This window comes from Pseudophryne corroboree, unplaced genomic scaffold (genome assembly GCF_028390025.1).
Source record: "Pseudophryne corroboree isolate aPseCor3 unplaced genomic scaffold, aPseCor3.hap2 scaffold_1062, whole genome shotgun sequence".
Taxonomy (NCBI): Eukaryota; Metazoa; Chordata; class Amphibia; order Anura; family Myobatrachidae; genus Pseudophryne; species Pseudophryne corroboree.
In genome coordinates this window covers 163,396-189,535 of record NW_026967689.1, presented here as the reverse complement: position 1 = coordinate 189,535, position 26,140 = coordinate 163,396, and the positions used below count along the sequence as shown (strand labels likewise).

The 26,140-nt window shown below is 43.7% G+C and overlaps 8 non-coding genes across 8 annotated transcripts; all 8 read left to right on the top strand.

Annotated features, from left to right (window-relative positions):
• The first annotated feature begins 13,153 nt into the window (after positions 1-13,153).
• Positions 13,154-13,317, top strand: LOC134988426 (U1 spliceosomal RNA). The gene has a single exon (XR_010193899.1). It is a non-coding gene; the product is annotated as a U1 spliceosomal RNA (small nuclear RNA).
• Positions 13,318-13,469: 152 nt separating this feature from the next.
• Positions 13,470-13,632, top strand: LOC134988436 (U1 spliceosomal RNA). Its single transcript, XR_010193909.1, has one exon. It is a non-coding gene; the product is annotated as a U1 spliceosomal RNA (small nuclear RNA).
• Positions 13,633-14,305: 673 nt separating this feature from the next.
• On the top strand, positions 14,306-14,469 carry LOC134988419 (U1 spliceosomal RNA). The gene has a single exon (XR_010193893.1). It is a non-coding gene; the product is annotated as a U1 spliceosomal RNA (small nuclear RNA).
• A 152-nt stretch (positions 14,470-14,621) lies between these two features.
• On the top strand, positions 14,622-14,784 carry LOC134988440 (U1 spliceosomal RNA). The gene has a single exon (XR_010193914.1). It is a non-coding gene; the product is annotated as a U1 spliceosomal RNA (small nuclear RNA).
• A 671-nt stretch (positions 14,785-15,455) lies between these two features.
• LOC134988428 (U1 spliceosomal RNA) lies at positions 15,456-15,619 on the top strand. Its single transcript, XR_010193902.1, has one exon. It is a non-coding gene; the product is annotated as a U1 spliceosomal RNA (small nuclear RNA).
• Positions 15,620-15,771: 152 nt separating this feature from the next.
• LOC134988442 (U1 spliceosomal RNA) lies at positions 15,772-15,934 on the top strand. Its single transcript, XR_010193916.1, has one exon. It is a non-coding gene; the product is annotated as a U1 spliceosomal RNA (small nuclear RNA).
• A 670-nt stretch (positions 15,935-16,604) lies between these two features.
• On the top strand, positions 16,605-16,768 carry LOC134988421 (U1 spliceosomal RNA). Its single transcript, XR_010193895.1, has one exon. It is a non-coding gene; the product is annotated as a U1 spliceosomal RNA (small nuclear RNA).
• Positions 16,769-16,920: 152 nt separating this feature from the next.
• Positions 16,921-17,079, top strand: LOC134988439 (U1 spliceosomal RNA). Its single transcript, XR_010193913.1, has one exon. It is a non-coding gene; the product is annotated as a U1 spliceosomal RNA (small nuclear RNA).
• The last annotated feature ends 9,061 nt before the right edge of the window (positions 17,080-26,140 follow it).

The following is a 26,140-nucleotide window of genomic DNA, read 5'->3' as shown; positions in this document are numbered from 1 at the left end:
ACCAAAGACCTTGGAAATTTCTTCCCTGTGTGACTGCTCCCCAACCTTGGAGGCTTGCGTCTGTGGTCACCAGGATCCAGCCCTGAATGCTGAATCTGCATCCCTCGAGAAGGTGAGCACTCTGCAGCCACCACAAGAGTGATACCCTGACCCTGGGGGACAGGGTGATCAACCAATGCATCTGTAAATGTGACCCGGACCACTTGTCCAGTAGGTCCCATTGGAAAGTCCTCGCATGGAACCTGCCGAATGGAATGGCCTCGTATGATGCCACCATCTTTCCCAGGACTCGAGTGCAGTGATGCACTGACACCTGTTTTGGTTTCAATAGGTTCCTGACAAGAGTCATGAGTTCCTGGGCCTTTTCTATCAGGAGATAAACCTTCTTCTGGTCTGTGTCCAGAATCATGCCCAAGAAAGACAGACGAGTAGTAGGAATCAACTGCGACTTCGGGATATTGAGAATCCAGCCGTGTTGCTGTAACACTTTCAGTGAAAGTGATACGCTGTTCAGCAACTGCTCTCTTGATCTCGCTTTTATGAGATCGCCCAAGTACGGGATAATTGTGACACCTTGCTTGCACAGGAGCACCATCATTTCCGCCATTACCTTGGTGAAAATTCTCAGGGCCATGGAGAGACCAAACAGCAACGTCTGAAATTGGCAATGACAGTCCTGTACCGCAAATCTGAGTTACGCCTGATGAGGTGGATAAATGGGGACATGAAGGTATGCATCCTGTACACAAATGCGGACAACAGGTGTCAAGCCGTGTGTTGCCTTTGTCAAGCTGTAATAAGTAGGGATAAGGACGTTAACCACCTCGGAACATCCTCCCTTATACGTCACCTGCAGCGCATTCATCATAAGTCAGTGACAAGTTCAAAAACTTTGGATGACAGCGGAAGCAGTCCACTAACCACTAAATCCCTTCCTCTTGTAACCAAGCTCCTGCAAACCACACCACCAACTCCCTCAGTGTCAATTTCCTCCTTAGACAGGAGAGCCAATAGTCCTGCAGGCCATGTCACTGGCAAGTCTAACGAGTCCTCTCCTGCCTGGGATTCCTCCGATGCATCCTTGAGTGTAACGCCTACTGCTGCTGGCGCTGCTGTTGTTGCTGCTGGGAGTCGATCGTCATCCCAGAGGGGAAGTCGGAAGACCACTTGTACTTCTTCCAGTAAGCAATTGACTGTCCAACAGTCCTTTGCGAGGAAGATGAAATATCACAGCAGTCATCCTGCTGCAAAGCGGATAACTCAGGTCTGGGTGGTGAAAAACGTGGTTCCGGTATCCATCGTTAATTTAGAGGCAACTAGAGACTTGATTGAGGTACTGTGTCCACGGTACCAAATACCCTCTAGGTTCCATTTCTCTAGGCAGGCGATACCGAAAATGTACACAGACCTCAGAAAAAGAGTCACCAGTGTCCTAAAAAATGCAGTTGTACCCAATGTCCACTTGTCTGTGGTTAAGTGGAGCAGGGCAGACTCAGGACTATATGACTGTGACAGCCCACTGGGTAGATGTATTGCCTCCCGCAGCAAGAACAGCAGCGGCGGCACCAGTAGCAGCATCTCGCAATTGCCAACTCGTTCCTAGGCAGGCTACGCTTTGTATCACCGCTTTCCATAAGAGGCACACAGCTGACAACCTCTTACGGAAACTGAGGAACATCATCGCAGAATGGCTTACCCCAATTGAACTCTCCTGGGGATTTGTGACATCGGACAACGCCACCAATATTGTGCGTGCATTACATCTGGGCAAATTCCAGCACGTCCCATGTTTTGCACATACATTGAACTTGGTGGTGCAGAATTATTTAAAAAACGACAGGGGCGTGCAAGAGATGCTGTCGGTGGCCCGAAGAATTGCGGGCCACTTTCTGCCTTCAGCCACCGCATGCCGAAGACTGGAGCACCACCAAACATTCCTGAACCTGCCCTGCCATCATCTGAAGCAAGAGGTGGTAACGAGGTGGAATTCAACCCTCTATATGCTTCAGAGGATGGAGGAGCAGCAAAAGGCCATTCAAGCCTATACATCTGCCCACGATATAGGCAAAGGAGGGGGAATGCACCTGACTCAAGCGCAGTGGAGAATGATTTCAACGTTGTGCAAGGTTCTGCAACCCTTTGAACTTTCCACACGTGAAGTCAGTTCAGACACTGCCAGCCTGAGTCAGGTCATTCCCCTCATCAGGCTTTTGCAGAAGAAGCTGGAGACATTGAAGGAGGAGCTAAAACAGAGCGATTCAACTAGGCATGTGGGACTTGTGGATGGAGCCCTTAATTTGCTTAACCAGGATTCAATCTGTTGAAATCAGAGCACTACATTTTGGCCGCCGTGCTCGATCCTAGATTTAAAACCTACATTGTATCTCTCTTTCCGGCAGACACAAGTCTGCAGAGGTTCAAAGACCTGCTGGTGAGAAAATTGTCAAGTCAAGCGGAACGTGACCCGTCAACAGCTCCTCCTTCACATTCTCCCGCAACTGGGGGTGCGAGGAAAAGGCTAAGAATTCCGAGCCCACCCACTGGCGGTGATGCAGGGCAGTCTGGAGTGAGTGCTGACATCTGGTCCAGACTGAAGGACCTGGCAACGATTACTGACATGTCGTCTACTGTCACTGCATATGATTCTGTCACCTTTGAAAGAATGGTGGAGAAAAAGAGGCAATTTGGAGGCCCTTGCACAAACTGGCTTTATTCTACCTAAGTTGCCCTCCCTCCAGTGTGTACTCCGAAAGAGTGTTTAGTGCGGCCGCTCACCTTGTCAGCAATCGGCGTACAAGGTTACTTCCAGAAAATGTGGAGAAGATGATGATCATCAAAATTAATTATAATCAATTCCTCCGTGGAGACATTCACCAGCAATTGCCTCCAGAAAGTACACAGGGATCTGAGATGGTGGATTCCAGTGGGGACGAATTAATAATCTGTGAGGAGGGGGATGTACACAGTGAAAGGGGTGAGGAATCGGAGGATGATGAGGTGGACATCTTGCCTCTGTAGAGCCAGTTTGTGCAAGGAGAGATTGATTGATTCTTTTTTGGTGGGGGCCCAAACCAACCAGTCATTTCAGTCAGTCGTGTGGCAGACCCTGTCGCTGAAATGATGGGTTCGTCAATGTTTTTCTTTTCAATCTAAACCCCTGCAGTTTTCTGTAAGCATCTGCTTCGCTATGATGATCAACAAGTCACAAGGGAAAACACTCAGGGCTGGAGGCGTAGATCTTAGGACCAGCTGCTACAAGCATGGCAGAGGTGTCACTATCACTGGTGACACCCAGAGAGGCGGCGAGGGAGATTGTAATGCAGTGCGCGCAGATAAGCAGCGCAATGGTAAAAAGGAGGCATGGTCTCATAGGTAGGGGCGTGGCCTGAATCACCATTTTGTTGCTGCAGGTATCCCGGGGGTTGGGGGCTGTACCCGGGGACTAGTGTGTGAGTGGTGCTGGCTCCTGCACAGTGACAGAAACTGGGTATTGCACGTAATGTCACAGTGAAACACCCATATTCTGTCACTGAAGAAGAGCCGGCACTTTTGTGTCACCCCACTTGGCGGGTGACACTCGGGTGTGTGCCGCAACCCCGTTGTGATGCCACTGACCCATGGGAAGCTTTACGTGGCTTACCCATGTGTTAGTAGCCCCAAGCATCTTTTGTGTTAGTCCCTGAAGAAAAACTTCAAATATTGTTTACAATTTTGTAATCAATGGCCTAATTCAGTAAGGATTGCAAATTCTGCTAAGTAACAGAATTTGCAATCCTTTGGTTCGCATGCTGGGGCCACCCATCACAGGGCATGGCCACCCAGCATGCCGCCTCCCTTCTTGACCACGCTGAAATTGCAGTCTCAGTGCAGTTCAGCGTGATCATAAAAAATGGGTTAGCCTCCTGTTGGTGCAGACTGTACGTGTGCGCAGGAAGCCGCCACCATTTTTGTGATCGCAACGGCTGCATGTGATGTCATGCAGCCGCTCTGACCACGCCTCCTGTTTCTCCGTTGAAGCCCTGCCCCCGCACCGCTCCATCTCCGACTTTGAAATGGAGTGTTGCTGACCCCCCCCCCCCGCACCGATTGACAGTAACAGAAAATGCAGGCGCATGCGTATGCTCTTAGCAATTTTTGCAGTTGGATTGCTTATTGTGATTGCAATCCAACCTGAATCAGGCTCTATTACCTATCACAATGCACTGCAGGTAGTATAAAATGGGGTTAATATAGGAGAAAACCCCCCAGAGCTGTGCTCCTTAACTGTCCCTGGTGGCTAGTGGAGCGGCTGCCCAGTAATCAGTGTCCACGCCAGTGCGCACACGGCCCGCCCCCTACAGCCATGCTGGATCACGGTATAGTGTGGGCACAGAAGCCCCTTACCTCCCTTTCATCAGCGGCCTCGTGATCCCGGAGGGCGGTGTGTGTGTGACTGACCTTAGGAAGAAACCGGAGCCTCCGCTGCAGTGACCCAGCAACCAGGGCACGGGAGAATACTGCGCCGCTGGGAGTGATGGAGCTGCAGTAAAGATGTCTATTAGACCTAGCCTGCTGCAGCCCTTGTACATTCTTATAAAAAAAGTTCTTCTTTTCTTGTCAAAATTAATAGCTAAGTATAGGCTGCCTGAGGCAGCCCCCTGTTAAGTGTCCTGCTACTGAAGGCACCAACTACAAACTTAGCTCCCTGTTCATGGAAGCGAGGTTATAGAGCAGGGGGCGCTGAGCATCTTGGGAACAGTCAAAAGCTTTGAGCCTGTTGGTGCCTCAGATCAAGATCCTACTCTACACCACAATGTGAATCCTTGTGGAGTCCAGTGTACCCCACAGAAGAAATGAATGTGTCACACCCATTGGCAGCAACATTAGAATAGCTGCTGATGGGCACAATTGAGAAAGGAAGGGGGGAAAACATTTGAATCCAGCACATATATGTAATTTGAATATGTAATTTGTACCTTCCTACTTTAAAATGTAATGGATGAACCTCACCCTGTGAGAACTATCTTCATGATCAAGAGATCTCATATGCAAGATAAGTATGTGTTGGCAGAGGCGCTCACTGGGCAGAGATGCTGATCGCATCTCTGGCATGTGCCGGTGCACTGCGGCACCAGCACACACACACACACACACACACACACTTCAGACCTGATCTCCTGTTGTGTGAATATGCACAGCAGAGATCAGGTCTGAATACAGCTGTCAGTAAGGCAGGGATCTGCTGCTGCCAGTGAGGCAGGGATGTGCTGCTGTCAGTGAAGCAGTGATCTGCTGCTGCCAGTGAGGCAGGGATCTGCTGCTGCCAGTGAGGCAGGGATGTGCTGCTATAAGTGAGGCAGGTATGTGCTGCTGTCAATGAGGCAGGGATGTGCTGCTGTCAGTGAAGCAGGGATGTGCTGCTGTCAGCAAGGCAGTGATCTGCTGCCGACTATCTCCCTATCACCCCTGCCTGAGTCACACACTTTCCCTGTCACCCCTGCCCCAGTTACCCACTATCTCCCAGTCACCGCTGCCTCAGTTAACCACTATACCTGCGACCCCTGCCTCAGTCACCCACTATACCAGTCACCCCTGCTTTAGTCACCCACTATCTCTGTCACCCCTGCCTCAGTCAACCACTATCTCCATATCACCCCTACCTCAGTCACCCGCTATCCCTGTCACCTCTGCCTCAGTCACCCACTGTCACCCTATCACCCCTGCCTCAGTCACCCACTATCCCTGTCACCCCTGCCTCAGTCTCCTACTGTCCCTGTCACCCCTGCCACAGTCATCCACTATATCCCTATCACCCCTGCCTTAGTCACTGACTATCTCCCAGTCACCCCGGCCTCAGTCACCCACTATCTCCCAGTCATACATGCTTCAGTCACCCACTATTTCCCAGTCATCCCTGCCTCAGTCACCTACTGACACCAGTGCAGACATTTCTGCTGCGGCCTCTCCACTCTCCAGCGTGAACGTACTGACGACTGAGGAAATCCGCTTCCCAGTTGAGGACTCCGGGAATGAACACTGCCGATATTGCTGGCAGATGACGTTCTACCCAACTGAGGATTTTTGATACTTCCAGCTTTGCCATGCAATTTCGAGTGCCGCCTTGATGATTTGTGTACACTACAGTGCAGTGGTGGGATTCAAATAAATTAACAACCGGTTCTATGTCCTAATGACCATTTTAAGTATACCAAAAGACATACCTAAAGGTAGTTTAATAATTCACGTATTTAATACTCCAATAAGAACAATAAAAGAGGTACACAAAAGTAGATGAAAAGAGGGACTACATACATACCCCCCCAGCCAGTCGCCCTTACCACAGGACAGGTCCTGCACTTGATTCCTCGATGCAGCTGCACGCTGGTGGTAGGTGGTGATAGGTGAGTGACCGCTCCGCTCCTGAAAATGGTGCCTCATAGGAACGGGCATTCCGGAACCAGTGGTGGAGCCCTCTGTCACCCCTGCTTAACCTGAGCTGCCGTCCGCACACCCGCCCCCCCGCACAGACCGCAACAGGGCCTTGTGTCTGTGTAGCACTGCAGAGTTCCTCCGCGCCCGGTCCACCCTCTCTCAGCGTCTGGACATGCTTACTGCGCATGTCAGGACTCCAGGGAGAGGAGGAGTCAGCAGGACAGGGCCGGGCGCAGAGGAACTCTGCAGTGGTACACAAACAATGACGCTCGGCCCTGTTGCGGTCACCGGTCTGTGCTGGCGGGCTGGTGTGCGGGCGGCAGCTCAGGCTAGGATAGAGGGCTTCCGGTGCAAATATATCCCTGGCAGTGCTCATTAGCAAACGGTTCTCAGAACTGTACCTAATATTAGGTATCGGTTCTATGGAACCGGTGCGAACCGGCTGAATCCCACCACTGCTACCGTGGTGTCGTTGTCCGATTGTACTTGAACAGGCCTGTTCTGTACTAGAGGCAGGGCCAGTGTCAATGAATTGAACACTGCCCGCAATTCCAGAATGTTTATCGGGAGGAGAGATTCCTCCCTGGTCCACCGATGGTGAAGGGTCGTTATCACGGCCATGACCTTGGTGAATTTCCGAGGTGCCGTGGCCAAACCAGAAGGCAGGACCTGAAATCCAAAAACTAACCAGGCACAACACTGCTTAGCTTCCAACATCAGATGAGATTGGACATATCCAGTGTGATGCGGCTGTAGATGATGTTTGCTGTTTCTAACTTCTACTTCTAACTACTGGTACATCAATGAATAAGTTTCAAAATATAATGCATCAAGAGAACGGTGTTGGTAGTATAAAACTACCTACAGCACCTGGTATTCCCAGGTGGTCTCACATCCAAGAACAAACCAGGCCTAAAATCAGGTGATATTGGGCATATACAGTGTGGTGTGGCTGTAGATGAGCTTAGTGGTTTCTGTTAGAGTTCTTCTACTTCTAACTACTCGTACATAAATGAGTAAGCAGCCGATTTATTAAACCTGGTGAAATGATAATTTGCATGGTGATAAAGTACCAGCCAATCAGCTCCTAATTGCCATGTCACAGGCTGGGTTTGAAAAATGACAGTTAGGAGCTGACTGGCTGGTACTTTATCACATTGCACTTTATCAGTTCACCAGGCTTAATAGATCTGCCCCAATGTTTCAAAATGGAATGTATCAAGAGAACGGTGTTAGTATTGTAAAAATACACACAGCTCCTGGTATTTCCTTGTGGTCTCCCATCCAAGTACTAAAACCAGGACCAACACTGCTCAGCTTCCATGATCAGGAGAGATTGGGCAAATCCAGTGTGCTGTGGCTGTAGATGAGCTGGTGGTTTCTGTTACAGCTCTTCTACTTCTAACTTCTGGTACATAAAAGAATACATGTAAAAATTAAATGTACCAAGAAAATGGTGTTGGTAGTTTAAAAACACCTAAAGAATCTGATACTACCAAGCAGTCTCCCATCCATGTATTAACAAAGTCCAATACTGCTTTGCTTCAAAAATCAAATGAGATTGGGCATATCCAGTGTGGTGTGGCTTTAGATAAGCTTTGTGGTTTCTGTTAGAGCTCTTCTACTTCTAACTACTGGTACATTAACGAATATGTATAACAGGCATGTCCAAACTGCGGCCCTCCAGCTGTTGAGAAACTACTCATCCCAGCATGCCCTGACGCAGCTTTAGCATTCCCTGACAGCAAAACTGTGTCTGGGCATGCTGGGATATGTAGTTTCACAACAGCTGGAGGGCCGCAGTTTGGACATGCCTGATGTATAAGGTTGTAGTTTATCCAATATGCCTTTACTACCTTACCTTTCAACCCCCCCTCCCTCCCCTCTTCTCCTTATAACTTCCTTAGTTCTCTCCTCCTCGTGTGTGCGTTATTTGTTTTCTCATACGTCCTAGAGGATGCTGGGGTCACATTAAGAACCATGGGGTATAGACGGGATCCGCAGGAGACATGGGCACTTTAAGACTTTCAAAGGGTGTGAACTGTCTCCTCCCTCTATGCCCCTCCTCCAGACTCCAGTTTTAGTATTGTGCGCAGTGATACTGGATGCACTACAGAGGAGCTCTACTGAGTTTCTCTGAAAAGACTAGTTAGTTTTTTTTATTTTCAGGGAGGCTGCTGGCAACAGTCTCCCTGCTTCGTTGGACTTAGGGGAGAGAAGTATGACCAACTTCTAGTGAGTTCAATGGCTCTGCTTCAGGCTGACAGGACACCATTAGCTCCTGAGGGTGCTGATCGCTGGGTACGCCTAGATGCACACTCCCGAAGCCTGCCGTCACCCCCTTACAGAGCCAGAAGACAGGTGAGTAGCAGAAGAACAGAAGACTTCTTCTTCAGTGACGGCATTCTGAGGTACCGAGCAGCGAGCGGAACGCTGCGCGCCATGCTCACACACAAACACAGGCACTGCAGGGTGCAGGGCACGGGGGGGGGGGCACCCTGGGCAGCATAAATTCCTCACAAAAGGCTGGAAAAAGTGGACATTAGTGCCTGGGCACTGTCCTTACCCCAATAGCGTAATTAATTATTTCTGAGCGGGACAGATACGCGCCATTACAGCGGCGGGGCTTCTTCCTCACCTCACCAGAACATCTTTAGAGCATTACAAGTCTATCACTATAGAGTTTATTATTTCCCAGACTGTGTACTTTTGGCGCTGGATTGTGAGCTGAAAAATCCTCTGTGTCCCTCTGACAGATTTACTGACGGTCTGTCCCCCATAAGCCGGTGTGTCTGTGGGTACTTGGTATATGTGTGTCAACATGTCGGTGGCTGAATGTTTTTCCCAAGAGGAAACTATATTAGGAATGCAGACATATGATGGTGGCCCTGTTGGCACCACCAATAACTGACTGGGTAAATGTTTCAGTAATATCAGAGTAAGGTTGGATAAATCTGTGTCCCAGACACAGACGTAGAGAATAGATGTGATATTCATGGCTATGTTTCTTTTCCCTCAGGCCCCGCTGGGTCGCAAAAATGTTATTTTGCCCAGTTACTACACACTGATACTGACACGGATACTGATACTTATGTCGACCATAATGTTTCCTGATTAGATCCAATATTGGCAAGGAGCATTCAGTACATGATTGTGGATATTAAGGACATATTAAAATCACTGAAGACCCTGCTGTTCCTGACAAAGGGGTCTATATGTATGTATATATAGATATATAATGAAAGCTGATGTAACGTTCCTCCATCTCTGTTTGAGAAAGTCTGGGCCAGCTCGACAAGATGGTTTCAAATCCCCAAAAGGATTCTGGTTGTTTATTCATTTCCCGCCGCGGACAGAATAAAGTGGGAGTCACCCCCTGTTCTGCACGGGGCCCTGTCACAAATCCAGCGGATCGTATGCAGGAAGCTACATTATTTCTAGTTATGTAACCACGGGTACATTACTTAGACCTGCCATTACATGTGCATGGGTGAGTAGTAGTATTCAAGAATTGGTCGAATACCTTGTCATCCGATATAGATACCCTGGAGAGATGGGATACTCCTTACGTTGTATCATATCAAGGACACTGCAGCATACTTACGTGAGACTGCAAGGGATATAGGACTCTTGAGTTCACGGGCCAATTTCATGGCAGTGTCGAATAGGAGGGCATTGTGGATTCACCAAGAGAATGCTGATGCTGACTCCAAGAAGAAAGGGAGTCTCTTCCCTATGAAGGTGAAGCCTTGTTTGGTGACTGCCTAGTTAATTTGATCTCGGCAGCTCCCGCAGGTAAGTCAACCTTCTTGCCCTATGTTCCCTCCCAACGGATGAAGACGCATCATTCTCTGATGCAGTCATTTCGGCCCAATAGATATGCAAGAAGTTAAGATTCCCCTTTCTTTGCAGGTAGAGGAAGGAGAAGAGAGAAGAGGTCTGCATCCTCTTCAAGATCGCAGGAGCAGAGATCATCCTCTGCTTCTGCCAAATCCACTGCATGACGCTGGGGCTCTCTTGCAGGAGCCCGCACCAGTGGGGGCACGTCTAAAACTCTTCAGTCAGTTCTGGATTCATTCGGACATGGACTCGTGTGTTTTACAAATAGTGTCCCAAGGGTACAAACTGGGGTTTCAAGATGTTCCCCCTCACCGATTGTTCAAACATTAAGTTACTGTGCTATTCCTGGGTTATATAGCGCTGGGGTATGTGCTGGCATACTCTCTCTCTGTCTCTCCAAAGGGCCTTGTGGGGAAATTGTCTTCAGTATTGGCAAGGAAAAGCTGTCTTGTACCTTTGCATTTTTCTCCCAAACGAAGGACACTAGAAAGAAAATTTTAAAGCCTCCTGTTAGGCCATCATCTACACGACATAGCCCTGAATTTTCCAATGCGTAGCTCTTTGCAAAAGAGAGATATTGGCAAGGAAAAGCTGTCTTGTACCTTTGCATTTTTCTCCCAAACGAAGGACACTAGAAAGAGAATTTTAAAGCCTCCTGTTAGGCCATCATCTACACGACATAGCCCTGAATTTTCCAATGCGCAGCTCTTTGCAAAAGAGAGATATTGGCAAGGAAAAGCTGTCTTGTACCATTGCATTTTTCTCCCAAACGAAGGACACTAGAAAGAAAATTTTAAAGCCTCCTGTTAGGCCATCATCTACACGACATAGCCCTGAATTTTCCAATGCGCAGCTCTTTGCAAAAGAGAGATATTGGCAAGGAAAAGCTGTCTTGTACCTTTGCATTTTTCTCCCAAACGAAGGACACTAGAAAGAAAATTTTAAAGCCTCCTGTTAGGCCATCATCTACACGACATAGCCCTGAATTTTCCAATGCGCAGCTCTTTGCAAAAGAGAGATATTGGCAAGGAAAAGCTGTCTTGTACCATTGCATTTTTCTCCCAAACGAAGGACACTAGAAAGAAAATTTTAAAGCCTCCTGTTAGGCCATCATCTACACGACATAGCCCTAAATTTTCCAATGCGTAGCTCTTTGCAAAAGAGAGATATTGGCAAGGAAAAGCTGTCTTGTACCTTTGCATTTTTCTCCCAAACGAAGGACACTAGAAAGAAAATTTTAAAGCCTCCTGTTAGGCCATCATCTACACGACATAGCCCTGAATTTTCCAATGCGCAGCTCTTTGCAAAAGAGAGATATTGGCAAGGAAAAGCTGTCTTGTACCTTTGCATTTTTCTCCCAAACGAAGGTCACTAGAAAGAAAATTTTAAAGCCTCCTGTTAGGCCATCATCTACACGACATAGCCCTGAATTTTCCAATGCGTAGCTCTTTGCAAAAGAGAGATATTGGCAAGGAAAAGCTGTCTTGTACCTTTGCATTTTTCTCCCAAACGAAGGACACTAGAAAGAAAATTTTAAAGCCTCCTGTTAGGCCATCATCTACACGACATAGCCCTGAATTTTCCAATGCGCAGCTCTTTGCAAAAGAGAGATATTGGCAAGGAAAAGCTGTCTTGTACCATTGCATTTTTCTCCCAAACGAAGGACACTAGAAAGAACATTTTAAAGCCTCCTGTTAGGCCATCATCTACACGACATAGCCCTGAATTTTCCAATGCGCAGCTCTTTGCAAAAGAGAGATATTGGCAAGGAAAAGCTGTCTTGTACCTTTGCATTTTTCTCCCAAACGAAGGTCACTAGAAAGAAAATTTTAAAGCCTCCTGTTAGGCCATCATCTACACGACATAGCCCTGAATTTTCCAATGCGTAGCTCTTTGCAAAAGAGAGATATTGGCAAGGAAAAGCTGTCTTGTACCTTTGCATTTTTCTCCCAAACGAAGGACACTAGAAAGAAAATTTTAAAGCCTCCTGTTAGGCCATCATCTACACGACATAGCCCTGAATTTTCCAATGCGCAGCTCTTTGCAAAAGAGAGATATTGGCAAGGAAAAGCTGTCTTGTACCTTTGCATTTTTCTCCCAAACGAAGGACACTAGAAAGAAAATTTTAAAGCCTCCTGTTAGGCCATCATCTACACGACATAGCCCTGAATTTTCCAATACTTGACTGCATAATTTGTGTTTCCCCTGGTCGGCTCTCATATAATTCAGATCTCTTTGTCTCAGGTCTCTCTCCAGCCTAGTTTGCTGTCTGTTTCCACTTCTCTTTTCTTGAGCCGCTCCCTTCTATGCCCTTGCGCACTATCCTGACTTCTCCCGTCTGCTTACTTTGTGCCTTCCAACGCACAATGCGAACTACAGGTAGTGCTGCAGGGCCCACACCCTTTTATTTGCCTTACAGAGCAGCTCTGGAGCTGTTACAGTGCCCAGCTGCTGCAAGAAATCAGCTTGAATGCTTCAGGGGCTGGGGCATAGCCAACATGAGCCCCACACCGAATGAGGGTGCAGGTGTTTAATGCGAACTAGGGGTCATCCAAGCGCCGCAAAAGGCCGCCATGCCCTGCACGCCCCTTTTCTCTTTTCATATGCAGATGAGGGTTGAAGCCAACTTTGACCCACTGCTTGGATGACATCACCATATGCAAATCCATCTGCTGCAGGCCTTCCCCCAGGAATGCTTGTACTAGTTGTTGCATTTGGTTTGTTGTTTGGGGGTGCTTCAGTATTAGGCAGCCTTCTGCCCTCCCATGTTCATCTGAAAATATGTGTTCTCCCTGCAGTTGTTGTCCCCAGATGAGAGTTCCCTTGTGCTGCCTCAGTTGAATCTCCTTTACTTGACAGAGATGTGCCTGAGCAGCGGCCCTCCCCAGCCCTATCCCAAATCATACTTATTTTGCATAGGAGATACCATGGTCATGAAGATTGTTCTCCCAGGGTGAGGTTCATTCATTGCATTCTGGGTATGCTGACCCCTGTGATTTCCCCAAATGTGGGAAACTCGACTGCATTATTTGTGGTAGAGGGGGACTATGTTTGTGCTTTCCTCTGGTCAGCTCTGGTAAAAGTCAGATTTATTTGTCTCAGATCTTCCTCTAGCCTTGTTCCTCTTTCAAGAGTTCCCTTGTGCTGCCTCAGTTGGATCTCCTTCACTTGACAGGGGGGTGCCCGAGCAGCGACCCTCCCCAGCTCTAGCCCAACTCCTACTTACCTGCCAGGTGAGATACTATGATCATGAAGGTGCTTCTCCCAGGGCAAGGCTCACCCATTGCACTCTGGGTGTGCTGCTCCTGCAATTTCCCCAAATGTGGGACACTTGACTGCATAATTTGTGTTTCCCCTGGTCGGCTCTCGTATAATTCAGATCTCTTTGTCTCAGGTCTCTCTCCAGCCTAGTTTGCTGTCTGTTTCCACTTCTCTTTTCTTGAGCCGCTCCCTTCTATGCCCTTGCGCACTATCCTGACTTCTCCCGTCTGCTTACTTTGTGCCTTCCAATGCACAATGCAAACTACAGGTAGTGCTGCAGGGCCCACACCCTTTTACTTGCCTTACAGAGCAGCTCTGGAGCTGTTACAGTGCCCAGCTGCTGTAAGAAATCAGCTTGAATGCTTCAGGGGCTGGGGCATAGCCAACATGAGCCCCACACCGAAGGAGGGTGGAGGTGTTTAATGCGAACTAGGGGTCATCCAAGCGCCGCAAAAGGCCGCCATGCCCTGCACGCCCCTTTTCTCTTTTTTGATATGCAGACGAGGGTTGAAGCCAACTTTGACCCACTGCTTGGATGGCATTACCATATGCAAATCAATCTGCTGCAGGCCTTCCCCCAGGAATGCTTGCACTAGTTGTTGCATTTGGTTTGTTGTTTGGGGGTGCTTCAGTATTAGGCAGCCTTCTGCCCTCCCATGTTCATCTGAAAATATGTGTTCTCCCTGCAGTTGTTGTCCCCAGATGAGAGTTCCCTTGTGCTGCCTCAGTTGAATCTCCTTTACTTGACAGAGATGTGCCTGAGCAGCGGCCCTCCCCAGCCCTATCCCAAATCATACTTATTTTGCATAGGAGATACCATGGTCATGAAGATTGTTCTCCCAGGGTGAGGTTCATTCATTGCATTCTGGGTATGCTGACCCCTGTGATTTCCCCAAATGTGGGAAACTCGACTGCATTATTTGTGGTAGTGGGGGACTGTGTTTGTGCTTTCTTCTGGTCAACTCTGGTAAAAGTCAGATTTCTTTGTCTCAGATCTTCCTCTAGCCTTGTTCTTCTTTCGAGAGTTCCCTTGTGCTGCCTCAGTTGGATCTCCTTCACTTGACAGGGGGGTGCACGAGCAGCGACCCTCCCCAGCTCTAGCCCAACTCCTATTTACCTGCCAGGTGAGATACTATGATCAGGAAGGTGCTTCTCCCAGGGCAAGGCTCACCCATTGCACTTTGGGTGTGCTGCTCCTGCGATTTCCCCAAATGTGGGACACTTGACTGCATAATTTGTGTTTCCTCTGGTCGGCTCTCATATAATTCAGATCTCTTTGTCTCAGGTCTTTCTCCAGCCTAGTTTGCTGTCTGTTTCCACTTCTCTTTTCTTGAGCCGCTCCCTTCTATGCCCTTGCGCACTATCCTGACCTCTCCCGTCTGCTTACTTTGTGCCTTCCAACGCACAATGCATACTACAGGTAGTGCTGCAGGGCCCACACCCTTTTACATGCTTTACAGAGCAGCTCTGGAGCTGTTACAGTGCCCAGCTGCTGCAAGAAATCATCTTGAATGCTTCAGGGGCTGGGGCATAGCCAACATGAGCCCCACACCGAAGGATGGTGGAGATGTTTAATGCGAATTAGGGGTCATCCAAGCGCCACAAAAGGACGCCATGCCCTGCACATCCCTTTTTTCTTTTCATATGCAGACGAGGGTTGAAGCCAACTTTGACCAACTGCTTGGATGACATCACCAAATGCAAATCCATCTGCTGCAGGCCTTCCCCCAGGAATGCTTGCACTAGTTGTTGCATTTGGTTTGTTGTTTGGGGGTGCTTCAGTATTAGGCAGCCTTCTGCCCTCCCATGTTCATCTGAAAATATGTGTTCTCCCTGCAGTTGTTGTCCCCAGATGAGAGTTCCCTTGTGCTGCCTCAGTTGAATCTCCTTTACTTGACAGAGATGTGCCTGAGCAGCGGCCCTCCCCAGCCCTATCCCAAATCATACTTATTTTGCATAGGAGATACCATGGTCATGAAGATTGTTCTCCCAGGGTGAGGTTCATTCATTGCATTCTGGGTATGCTGACCCCTGTGATTTCACCAAATGTGGGAAACTCAACTGCATTATTTGTGGTAGTGGGGGACTGTGTTTGTGCTTTCTTCTGGTCAACTCTGGTAAAAATCAGATTTCTTTGTCTCAGATCTTCCTCTAGCCTTGTTCCTCTTTCGAGAGTTCCCTTGTGCTGCCTCAGTTGGATCTCCTTCACTTGACAGGGGGGTACCCGAGCAGCGACCCTTCGCAGCTCTAGCCCAACTCCTACTTACCTGCCAGGTGAGATACTATGATCATGTAGGTGCTTCTCCCAGGGCAAGGCTCACCCATTGCACTCTGGGTGTGCTGCCCCTGTGATTTCCCCAAATGTGGGAAACTTGACTGCATAATTTGTGTTTCCCCTGGTCGGCTCTCGTATAATTCAGATCTCTTTGTCTCAGGTCTCTCTCCAGCCTAGTTTGCTGTCTGTTTCCACTTCTCTTTTCTTGAGCCGCTCCCTTCTATGCCCTTGCGCACTATCCTGACATCTCCCGTCTGCTTACTTGTGCCTTCCAACGCACAATGCATATTACAGGTAGTGCTGCAGGGCCCACACCCTTTTACATGCCTTACAGAACAGCTCTGGAGCTGTTACAGTGCCCAGCTGCTGCAAGAAATCATCTTGAATGCTTCAGGGGCTGGGGCATAGCCAACATGAGACCCACACCGAAGGAGGGTGGAGATGTTTAATGTGAATTAGGGGTCATCCAAGCGCCACAAAAGGACGCCATGCCCTGCACATCCCTTTTTTCTTTTCATATGCAGACGAGGGTTGAAGCCAACTTTGACCCACTGCTTGGATGACATCACCATATGCAAATCCATCTGCTGTAGGCCTTCCCCCAGGAATGCTTGTACTAGTTGTTGCATTTGGTTTGTTGTTTGGGGGTGCTTCAGTATTAGGCAGCCTTCTGCCCTCCCATGTTCATCTGAAAATATGTGTTCTCCCAGCAGTTGTTGTCCCCAGATGAGAGTTCCCTTGTGCTGCCTCAGTTGAATCTCCTTTACTTGACAGAGATGTGCCTGAGCAGCGGCCCTCCCCAGCTCTATCCCAAATCATACTTATTTTGCATAGGAGATACCATGGTCATGAAGATTGTTCTCCCAGGGTGAGGTTCATTCATTGCATTCTGGGTATGCTGACTCCTATGATTTCCCCAAATGTGGGAAACTCGACTGCATTATTTGTGGTAGTGGGGGACTGTGTTTGTGCTTTCCTCTGGTCAGCTCTGGTAAAAGTCAGATTTATTTGTCTCAGATCTTCCTCTAGCCTTGTTCTTCTTTCGAGAGTTCCCTTGTGCTGCCTCAGTTGGATCTCCTTCACTTGACAGGGGGGTGCCCGAGCATCGACCCTCCCCAGCTCAAGCCCAACTCCTACTTACCTGCCAGGTGAGATACTATGATCATGAAGGTGCTTCTCCCAGGGCAAGGCTCACCCATTGCACTCTGGGTGTGCTGCTCCTGCGATTTCCCCAAATGTGGGAAACTTGACTGCATAATTTGTTTTCTTTCAAAAATCCACTTAATTTTCTTTACCCTATTATTAAAATGGTAATTGACAAAAACAAACTACATTGTCACCAGAAGAGCAATACAAAATGTACAAGTGATATATTAAAATCATCTTTCCAGCTTGAATTTCAATGATGCATTAGGGCAACGATTTTGTGAGAAACATCTTCACCCTTAAATAAAGATTTTCTTAATTCCTTACCTGTGTGATAATTAGATATCACCTTGTTTTCGCATTAAACAGACTTCCACATGAGAAAACAGCAAGGATGCAGTGGCGTTAATGTTTCCTGGTGTCAACTTGTATTATTTCAGTAGACATTGAAATGAGGATGCATCTTGCTGCCTTTCCAATGAAGCAAGTTTAATTTAGTAATAGGTGAAAAACCATCCTTACAAAGGTGTTAATCAGAGACTTGGCTTTGTGGACACTTTTCAGAGAACAAATTTGTTAGCATAAAAATAAAGCCAGAAAATGAAGAGCTGTTTAATCACTCAATTGGATTTTTCTGCAAGCATATTTTTTTTCTCTGCAAACCACTGCTAAATTGTGCTTCCTAGCTGTTTTTATAAAATCAATGAATCAAATCTAACTCTGATTACATCAGAGAAGGCCAGGTACCCTACACAATAAGATGGGGTTTGAAATTTTGACTTGTCTACTTAAATATCACCAAAATCTGATCACAAGGTCAATTACGTCCCTGGGTGGGATTGAACCACCAACCTTTTGGTTAACAGCCGTACACACTAACTGATTGTGCCACAGAGACACTTTGCAAAAGTACAAACTGACAAATGCTAATAAGCATTCATCTAAAACGTTTCCTAGAAAAACTTAAAAAAGTCAATAATCTGGAGAGTTTTTGTAAGATGTTTCTTCTATCAACCAACGAAGAAACACATTGGTACTTTCCCATGATGAGTGAGTGCTTCAGGATCTCTTGCACTTACATGTGCAGCAGAGTACAGCAATGGAAGCATGCTGGGCCCATAACCCAGAGGTAGGCAGATTGAAACTATCCTCTGCTATATGCATTTTTTTTTGTTAATTAAAGTTATCCAAAACTGGGATTGATATTTTGGCTCTTTTATTTTTACTTAAAGTACAATAACTTTTACCATTTTAATTTGTTTTAATAGTATATTGACAGTATTGTTTTCTTTCAAAAATCCACTTAATTTTCTTTACCCTATTATTAAAATGGTAATTGACAAAAACAAACTACATTGTCACCAGAAGAGCAATACAAAATGTACAAGTGATATATTAAAATCATCTTTCCAGCTTGAATTTCAATGATGCATTGGGGCAACGATTTTGTGAGAAACATCTTCACCCTTAAATAAAGATTTTCTTAATTCCTTACCTGTGTGCTAATTAGATATCACCTTGTTTTCACATTAAACAGACTTCCACATGAGAAAGCAGCAAGGATGCAGTGGCGTTAATGTTTCCTGGTGTCAACCTGTATTATTTCAGTAGACATTGAAATGAGGATGCATCTTGCTGCCTTTCCAATGAAGCAAGTTTAATTTAGTAATAGGTGAAAAACCATCCCTACAAAGGTGTTAATCAGAGACTTGGCTTTGTGGACACTTTTCAGAGAACAAATTTGTTAGCATAAAAATAAAGCCAGAAAATGAAGAGCTGTTTAATCACTCAATTGGATTTTTCTGCCAGCATATTTCTTTTTCTCTGCAACCCACTGCTAAATTGTGCTTCCTAGCTGTTTTTATAAAATCACTGAATCAAATCTAACTCTGATTACATCAGAGAAGGCCAGGTACCCTACACCATAACAGGGGGTTTGAAATTTTGACTTGTCTACTTAAAGATCACCAAAATCTGATAACAAGGTCAATTACGTACCTGGGTGGGATTGAACCACCAACCTTTTGGTTAATAGCCGTACACACTAACTGATTGCGCCACAGAGACACATTGCAAAAGTATATACTGACAAGGGCTAATAAGCATTCATCTAAAACGTTTCCTAGAAAAACTTTAAAAAGTCAATAATCTGGAGAGTTTTTGTAAGATGTTTCTTCCATCAACCAACGAAGAAACACATTGGTACTTTCCCATGATGAGTGAGTGCTTCAGGATCTCTTGCACTTACATGTGCAGCAGAGTACAGCAATGGAAGCATGCTGGGCCCATAACCCAGAGGTAGGCAGATTGAAAATATCCTCTGCTATATGCTTTTTTTTTGTTAATTAAAGTAATCAAAAAACTGGGATTGATATTTTGGCTCTTTTATTTTTACTTAAAGTACAATAACTTTTACCATTTTAATTTGTTTTAATAGTATATTGACAGTATTGTTTTCTTTCAAAAATCCACTTAATTTTCTTTACCCTATTATTAAAATGGTAATTGACAAAAACAAACTACATTGTCACCAGAAGAGCAATACAAAATGTACAAGTGATATATTAAAATCATCTTTCCAGCTTGAATTTCAATGATGCATTGGGGCAACGATTTTGTGAGAAACATCTTCACCCTTAAATAAAGATTTACTTAATTCCTTACCTGTGTGCTAATTAGATATCACCTTGTTTTCACATTAAACAGACTTCCACATGAGAAAGCAGCAAGGATGCAGTGGCGTTAATGTTTCCTGGTGTCAACCTGTATTATTTCAGTAGACATTGAAATGAGGATGCATCTTGCTGCCTTTCCAATGAAGCAAGTTTAATTTAGTAATAGGTGAAAAACCATCCCTACAAAGGTGTTAATCAGAGACTTGGCTTTGTGGACACTTTTCAGAGAACAAATTTGTTAGCATAAAAATAAACCAGAAAATGAAGAGCTGTTTAATCACTCAATTGGATTTTTTTGCCAGCATATTTTTTTTCTCTGCAACCCACTGCTAAATTGTGCTTCCTAGCTGTTTTTTATAAAATCACTGAATCAAATCTAACTCTGATAACATCAGAGAAGGCCAGGTACCCTACACAATAAGAGGGGGTTTGAAATTTTGACTTGTCTACTTAAAGATTACCAAAATCTGAACACAAGGTCAATTACGTCCCTGGGTGGGATTGAACCACCAACCTTTTGGTTAATAGCCTTACACACTAACCAATTGCACCACAGAGACACTTTGCAAAAGTACATACTGACAAAATCTAATAAGCATTCATCTAGAACGTTTCCTAGAAAAACTTTAAAAAGTCAATAATCTGGAGAGTTTTTGTAAGATGTTTCTTCCATCAACCAATGAAGAAACACATTGGTACTTTCCCATGATGAGTGAGTGCTTCAGGATCTTTTGCACTTACATGTGCAGCAGAGTACTGCAATGGAAGCATGCTGGGCCCATAACCCAGAGGTAGGCAGATTGAAACTATCCTTTGCTATATGCATTTTTTTTGTTAATTAAAGTAATCCAAAACTGGGATTGATATTTTGGCTCTTTTATTTTTACTTAAAGTACAATAACTTTTACCATTTTAATTTGTTTTGATAGTATATTGACAGTATTGTTTTCTTTCAAAAATCCACTTAATTTTCTTTACCCTATTATTAAAATGGTAATTGACAAAAACAAACTACATTGTCACCAGAAGAGCAATACAAAATGTACAAGTGATATATTAAAATCATCTTTCCAGCTTGAATTTCAATGATGCATTGGGGCAACGATTTTGTGAGAAACATCTTCACCCTTAAATAAAGATTTTCTTAATTCCTTACCTGTGTGCTAATTAGATATCACCTTGTTTTCACATTAAACAGACTTCCACATGAGAAAGCAGCAAGGATGCAGTGGCGTTAATGTTTCCTGGTGTCAACCTGTATTATTTCAGTAGACATTGAAATGAGGATGCATCTTGCTGCCTTTCCAATGAAGCAAGTTTAATTTAGTAATAGGTGAAAAACCATCCCTACAAAGGTGTTAATCAGAGACTTGGCTTTGTGGACACTTTTCAGAGAACAAATTTGTTAGCATAAAAATAAACCAGAAAATGAAGAGCTGTTTAATCACTCAATTGGATTTTTTTGCCAGCATATTTTTTTTTTCTCTGCAACCCACTGCTAAATTGTGCTTCCTAGCTGTTTTTTTTATAAAATCACTGAATCAAATCTAACTCTGATAACATCAGAGAAGGCCAGGTACCCTACACAATAAGAGGGGGTTTGAAATTTTGACTTGTCTACTTAAAGATCACCAAAATCTGAACACAAGGTCAATTACGTCCCTGGGTGGGATTGAACCACCAACCTTTTGGTTAATAGCCTTACACACTAACCAATTGCGCCACAGAGACACTTTGCCAAAGTACATACTGACAAAATCTAATAAGCATTCATCTAGAACGTTTCCTAGAAAAACTTTAAAAAGTCAATAATCTGGAGAGTTTTTGTAAGATGTTTCTTCCATCAACCAATGAAGAAACACATTGGTACTTTCCCATGATGAGTGAGTGCTTCAGGATCTTTTGCACTTACATGTGCAGCAGAGTACTGCAATGGAAGCATGCTGGGCCCATAACCCAGAGGTAGGCAGATTGAAACTATCCTTTGCTATATGCATTTTTTTTGTTAATTAAAGTAATCCAAAACTGGGATTGATATTTTGGCTCTTTTATTTTTACTTAAAGTACAATAACTTTTACCATTTTAATTTGTTTTGACAGTATATTGACAGTATTGTTTTCTTTCAAAAATCCACTTAATTTTCTTTACCCTATTATTAAAATGGTAATTGACAAAAACAAACTACATTGTCACCAGAAGAGCAATACAAAATGTACAAGTGATATATTAAAATCATCTTTCCAGCTTGAATTTCAATGATGCATTAGGGCAACGATTTTGTGAGAAACATCTTCACCCTTAAATAAAGATTTTCTTAATTCCTTACCTGTGTGATAATTAGATATCACCTTGTTTTCACATTAAACAGACTTCCACATGAGAAAGCAGCAAGGATGCAGTGGCGTTAATGTTTCCTGGTGTCAACTTGTATTATTTCAGTAGACATTGAAATGAGGATGCATCTTGCTGCCTTTCCAATGAAGCAAGTTTAATTTAGTAATAGGTGAAAAACCATCCTTACAAAGGTGTTAATCAGAGACTTGGCTTTGTGGACACTTTTCAGAGAACAAATTTGTTAGCATAAAAATAAAGCCAGAAAATGAAGACCTGTTTAATCACTCAATTGGATTTTTCTGCCAGCATATTTTTTTTTCTCTGCAAACCACTGCTAAATTGTGCTTCCTAGCTGTTTTTATAAAATCAATGAATCAAATCTAACTCTGATTACATCAGAGAAGGCCAGGTACCCTACACAATAAGATGGGGTTTGAAATTTTGACTTGTCTACTTAAATATCACCAAAATCTGATCACAAGGTCAATTACGTCCCTGGGTGGGATTGAACCACCAACCTTTTGGTTAATAGCCTTATACACTAACCAATTGCGCCACAGAGACACTTTGCAAAAGTACATACTGACAAAGGCTAATAAGCATTCATCTAGAACGTTTCCTAGAAAAACTTTAAAAAGTCAATAATCTGGAGAGTTTTTGTAAGATGTTTCTTACATCAACCAATGAAGAAACACATTGGTACTTTCCCATGATGAGTGAGTGCTTCAGGATCTCTTGCACTTACATGTGCAGCAGAGTACTGCAATGGAAGCATGCTGGGCCCATAACCCAGAGGTAGGCAGATTGAAACTATCCTTTGCTATATGCATTTTTTTTGTTAATTAAAGTAATCCAAAACTGGGATTGATATTTTGGCTCTTTTATTTTTACTTAAAGTACAATAACTTTTACCATTTTAATTTGTTTTGATAGTATATTGACAGTATTGTTTTCTTTCAAAAATCCACTTAATTTTCTTTACCCTATTATTAAAAAAAATGGTAATTGACAAAAACAAACTACATTGTCACCAGAAGAGCAATACAAAATGTACAAGTGATATATTAAAATCATCTTTCCAGCTTGAATTTCAATGATGCATTGGGGCAACGATTTTGTGAGAAACATCTTCACCCTTAAATAAAGATTTTCTTAATTCCTTACCTGTGTGCTAATTAGATATCACCTTGTTTTCACATTAAACAGACTTCCACATGAGAAAGCAGCAAGGATGCAGTGGCGTTAATGTTTCCTGGTGTCAACCTGTATTATTTCAGTAGACATTGAAATGAGGATGCATCTTGCTGCCTTTCCAATGAAGCAAGTTTAATTTAGTAATAGGTGAAAAACCATCCCTACAAAGGTGTTAATCAGAGACTTGGCTTTGTGGACACTTTTCAGAGAACAAATTTGTTAGCATAAAAATAAACCAGAAAATGAAGAGCTGTTTAATCACTCAATTGGATTTTTTTGCCAGCATATTTTTTTTTTCTCTGCAACCCACTGCTAAATTGTGCTTCCTAGCTGTTTTTTTTATAAAATCACTGAATCAAATCTAACTCTGATAACATCAGAGAAGGCCAGGTACCCTACACAATAAGAGGGGGTTTGAAATTTTGACTTGTCTACTTAAAGATCACCAAAATCTGAACACAAGGTCAATTACGTCCCTGGGTGGGATTGAACCACCAACCTTTTGGTTAATAGCCTTACACACTAACCAATTGCGCCACAGAGACACTTTGCCAAAGTACATACTGACAAAATCTAATAAGCATTCATCTAGAACGTTTCCTAGAAAAACTTTAAAAAGTCAATAATCTGGAGAGTTTTTGTAAGATGTTTCTTCCATCAACCAATGAAGAAACACATTGGTACTTTCCCATGATGAGTGAGTGCTTCAGGATCTCTTGCACTTACATGTGCAGCAGAGTACAGCAATGGAAGCATGCTGGGCCCATAACCCAGAGGTAGGCAGATTGAAACTATCCTCTGCTATATGCATTTTTTTTTGTTAATTAAAGTTATCCAAAACTGGGATTGATATTTTGGCTCTTTTATTTTTACTTAAAGTACAATAACTTTTACCATTTTAATTTGTTTTAATAGTATATTGACAGTATTGTTTTCTTTCAAAAATCCACTTAATTTTCTTTACCCTATTATTAAAATGGTAATTGACAAAAACAAACTACATTGTCACCAGAAGAGCAATACAAAATGTACAAGTGATATATTAAAATCATCTTTCCAGCTTGAATTTCAATGATGCATTGGGGCAACGATTTTGTGAGAAACATCTTCACCCTTAAATAAAGATTTTCTTAATTCCTTACCTGTGTGCTAATTAGATATCACCTTGTTTTCACATTAAACAGACTTCCACATGAGAAAGCAGCAAGGATGCAGTGGCGTTAATGTTTCCTGGTGTCAACCTGTATTATTTCAGTAGACATTGAAATGAGGATGCATCTTGCTGCCTTTCCAATGAAGCAAGTTTAATTTAGTAATAGGTGAAAAACCATCCCTACAAAGGTGTTAATCAGAGACTTGGCTTTGTGGACACTTTTCAGAGAACAAATTTGTTAGCATAAAAATAAAGCCAGAAAATGAAGAGCTGTTTAATCACTCAATTGGATTTTTCTGCCAGCATATTTCTTTTTCTCTGCAACCCACTGCTAAATTGTGCTTCCTAGCTGTTTTTATAAAATCACTGAATCAAATCTAACTCTGATTACATCAGAGAAGGCCAGGTACCCTACACCATAACAGGGGGTTTGAAATTTTGACTTGTCTACTTAAAGATCACCAAAATCTGATAACAAGGTCAATTACGTACCTGGGTGGGATTGAACCACCAACCTTTTGGTTAATAGCCGTACACACTAACTGATTGCGCCACAGAGACACATTGCAAAAGTATATACTGACAAGGGCTAATAAGCATTCATCTAAAACGTTTCCTAGAAAAACTTTAAAAAGTCAATAATCTGGAGAGTTTTTGTAAGATGTTTCTTCCATCAACCAACGAAGAAACACATTGGTACTTTCCCATGATGAGTGAGTGCTTCAGGATCTCTTGCACTTACATGTGCAGCAGAGTACAGCAATGGAAGCATGCTGGGCCCATAACCCAGAGGTAGGCAGATTGAAAATATCCTCTGCTATATGCTTTTTTTTTGTTAATTAAAGTAATCAAAAAACTGGGATTGATATTTTGGCTCTTTTATTTTTACTTAAAGTACAATAACTTTTACCATTTTAATTTGTTTTAATAGTATATTGACAGTATTGTTTTCTTTCAAAAATCCACTTAATTTTCTTTACCCTATTATTAAAATGGTAATTGACAAAAACAAACTACATTGTCACCAGAAGAGCAATACAAAATGTACAAGTGATATATTAAAATCATCTTTCCAGCTTGAATTTCAATGATGCATTGGGGCAACGATTTTGTGAGAAACATCTTCACCCTTAAATAAAGATTTACTTAATTCCTTACCTGTGTGCTAATTAGATATCACCTTGTTTTCACATTAAACAGACTTCCACATGAGAAAGCAGCAAGGATGCAGTGGCGTTAATGTTTCCTGGTGTCAACCTGTATTATTTCAGTAGACATTGAAATGAGGATGCATCTTGCTGCCTTTCCAATGAAGCAAGTTTAATTTAGTAATAGGTGAAAAACCATCCCTACAAAGGTGTTAATCAGAGACTTGGCTTTGTGGACACTTTTCAGAGAACAAATTTGTTAGCATAAAAATAAACCAGAAAATGAAGAGCTGTTTAATCACTCAATTGGATTTTTTTGCCAGCATATTTTTTTTCTCTGCAACCCACTGCTAAATTGTGCTTCCTAGCTGTTTTTTATAAAATCACTGAATCAAATCTAACTCTGATAACATCAGAGAAGGCCAGGTACCCTACACAATAAGAGGGGGTTTGAAATTTTGACTTGTCTACTTAAAGATTACCAAAATCTGAACACAAGGTCAATTACGTCCCTGGGTGGGATTGAACCACCAACCTTTTGGTTAATAGCCTTACACACTAACCAATTGCACCACAGAGACACTTTGCAAAAGTACATACTGACAAAATCTAATAAGCATTCATCTAGAACGTTTCCTAGAAAAACTTTAAAAAGTCAATAATCTGGAGAGTTTTTGTAAGATGTTTCTTCCATCAACCAAT